The sequence below is a fragment of the Arachis ipaensis genome, chromosome B4, assembly GCF_059453495.1.
Source record: "Arachis ipaensis isolate K30076 ecotype BB chromosome B4, ASM5945349v1, whole genome shotgun sequence".
Lineage (NCBI taxonomy): Eukaryota > Viridiplantae > Streptophyta > Magnoliopsida > Fabales > Fabaceae > Arachis > Arachis ipaensis.
Window position 1 is genome coordinate 117,523,891 of NC_142439.1, and position 3,363 is coordinate 117,527,253.

Below are 3,363 nucleotides of genomic sequence, written 5' to 3' on the forward strand. Positions count from 1 at the left end.
CTCTCATTTCCTTCTATTTATTTATTCGTCTACTAACACTTCTCTTCATCTCACATCTCTGCTCTCCTCACCATTGTGTTTCTTTCCTTACATTACATTCTTTTCTTCTTCTTTTCTTCTACTTACATAAGGGAACCTCTATACTTGGATAAAAAGGATCCCTATTATTATTATTTTTCTATTCCCTCTTTTTCATATGAGCAGGAGCAAAGACAAGAATATTCTTGTTGAAGAAGATCCAGAATCTGAAAGGACTCTGAAGAGGAAACTAAGAGAAGCTAAATTACAACAATCCAGCAAGCACCTTTCAAAAATTTTCGAACAAGAAGAGGAGATGGCAGCCGAAAATAATAATAATGCAAGGAGGATGCTTGGTGACTTCACTGCACCTAATTCCAATTTACATGGAAGAAGCATCTCCATCCCTACCATTGGAGCAAACAATTTTGAGCTGAAACCCCAATTAGTTTCTCTGATGCAGCAGAACTGCAAGTTTTATGGACTTCCATCTGAAGATACTTTTCAGTTCTTAACTGAATTCTTGCAGATCTGTGATACTGTTAAGACTAATAGAGTAGATCCTGAAGTCTACAGGCTCATGCTTTTCCCGTTTGCTGTAAGAGACAGAGCTAGAATATGGTTGGATTCTCAACCTAAGGATAGCCTGAACTCTTGGGATAAGCTGGTCAAGGCTTTCTTAGCCAAGTTCTTTCCTCCTCAAAAGCTGAGTAAGCTTAGAGTGGATGTTCAAACCTTCAGACAGAAAGAAGGTGAATCCCTCTATGAAGCTTGGAAGAGATACAAGGAACTGACCAAAAAGTGTCCTTCTGACATGCTTTCAGAATGGACCATCCTGGATATATTCTATGATGGTCTGTCTGAATTAGCTAAGATGTCATTGGATACTTCTGTAGGTGGATCCATTCACCTAAAGAAAACGCCTGCAGAAGCTCAAGAACTCATTGACATGGTTGCTAATAACTAGTTCATGTACACTTCTGAGAGGAATCCTGTGAGTAATGGGACGCCTCAGAAGAAGGGAGTTCTTGAAATTGATACTCTAAATTCCATATTGGCTCAGAATAAAATATTGACTCAGTAAGTCAATATGATTTCTCAGAGTCTGAATGGAATGCAAGCTGCATCCAACAGTACTCAAGAGGCTTCTTATGAAGAAGAAGCTTATGATCCTGAGAACCCTGCAATAGCAGAGGTAAATTACATGGGTGAACCATATGGAAACACCTATAACCCCTCATGGAGAAATCATCCAAATCTCTCGTGGAAGGATCAACCAAAGCCTCAACAAGGCTTTAATAATGGTGGAAGAAATAGGTTTAACAATAGTAAACCTTTTCCATCATCCACTCAGCAACAGACAGAGAACTCTGAACAAAAAACCTCTAATTTAGCAAACTTAGTCTCTGATCTATCTAAGGCCACTGTAAGTTTCATGAATGAAACAAGGTCCTCCATTAGAAATTTGGAGGCACAAGTGGGCCAGCTGAGTAAAAGGATCACTGAAATCCCTCCTAGTACTCTCCCAAGCAATACAGAAGAAAATCCAAAAGGAGAGTGTAAGGCCATTGATATAACCATCATGGCCGAATCCAAGGAAGAAGGGGAGGATGTAAATCCCAGTGAGGAAGACCTCCTGGGACGTCCAGTGATCAATAAGGAGTTTCCCTCTGAAGAACCAAAGGAATCTAAGGCTCATCTAGAGACCATAGAGATTCCATTGAACCTCCTTATGCCATTCATGAGCTCTGATGAGTATTCCTCTTCTGAAGAGAATGAGGATGTTACTGAAGAGCAAGTTGCCAAGTACCTTGGTGCAATCATGAAGCTGAATGCCAATTTATTTGGTAATGAGACTTGGGGAGATGAACCTCCCCTGTTCACTAATGAACTGAGTGATCTGGATCAACTGACATTGCCTCAGAAGAAACAGGATCCTGGAAATTTCCTAATACCTTGTACCATAGGCAACATGATCTTTGATAAGGCTCTGTGTGACCTTGGTTCAGGGATAAACCTCATGCCCCTCTCTGTAATAGAGAAACTGGGAATCTTTGGGGTGCAAGCTACTAAAATCTCATTAGAGATGGCAGACAGTTCAAGAAAACAGGCTTATGGACAAGTAGAGGATGTGTTAGTAAAGGTTGAAGGCCTTTACATCCCTACTGATTTCATAGTCCTAGATACTGGGAGGGATGAGGATGAATCCATCATCCTTGGAAGACCCTTCCTAGCCACAGCAAGAGCTGTGATTGATGTTGACAGAGGTGAACTAGTCCTTCAATTGAATGAGGACTCCCTTGTGTTTACAACTCAAGGTGACCCTTCTGTAAACATGGAGAGGAAGCATAAAAAGCTTCTCTCAAAACAGAGTCAACCAGAGCCCCCACAGTCAAACTCTAAGTTTGGTGTTGGGAGGCCACAACTAAACTCTAAGTTTGGTGTTGAACTCCCATATCCAAACTCTAAGTTTGGTGTTGGGGAGTCTCAACAATGCTCTGAACATCTGTGAGGCTCCATGAGAGCCCACTGTCAAGCTATTGACATTAAAGAAGCGCTTGTTGGGAGGCAACCCAATTTTTATTTAACTATATTTCTATTAGTTATATGTTTTATTAGGTTCATGATCATGTGGAGTCACAAAATAAATATAAAAATTGAAAACGGAATAAAAAATAGCAGAAGAAAAATCACACCCTGGAGGAAGACCTTACTGGCGTTTAAACGCCAGTAAGAAGCATCTGGCTGGCGTTCAACGCCAGAACAGAGCATGGTTCTGGCGCTGAACGCCCAAAATGGGCAGCATCTGGGCGTTTGAACGCCAGAATTGCACCCTGGAGAAGGGCTGGCGCTGAACGCCCAGAGCAAGCATGGTTCTGGCGTTCAACGCCAGAAATGGGCAACAAATGGGCGTTCAACGCCCAGAACAAGCACCAATCTGGCGCTGAACGCCCAGAGTTGTGTGCAAGGGCATTTTGCATGCCTAATTTGGTGCAAGGTTGTAAATCCTTGAACACCTCAGGATCTGTGGACCCCATAGGATCCCCACCCACCTCCACTCACTTCTTCTCACCCCTCTTTCACATAATCCCATAAACACTCTTCCCCAAAACTCTTCACCAATCACCTCAATCTCTCTTCCCTATCACCACTCCACCACTCACATCCATCCACTCTTCCCCATAAACCTACCTCATAAACACCACCTACCTTCAAAATTCAAAATCAATTTCCCACCCAAACCCACCCTATATGGCCGAAACCTTACCCCCCCTTCCCTATATATAGCCCTCCAGTCCTCCTCATTTTCACACAACACAACCCTCTCTTCTCTTCTTGGCCGAA

The 3,363-nt window shown here is 42.5% G+C and overlaps 1 non-coding gene across 1 annotated transcript; it reads right to left on the bottom strand.

The window, feature by feature from the left end:
* Positions 1-730: 730 nt before the first annotated feature.
* LOC148568912 (small nucleolar RNA R71) lies at positions 731-838 on the bottom strand. Its single transcript, XR_015883088.1, has one exon. It is a non-coding gene; the product is annotated as a small nucleolar RNA R71 (small nucleolar RNA).
* Positions 839-3,363: the final 2,525 nt, after the last annotated feature.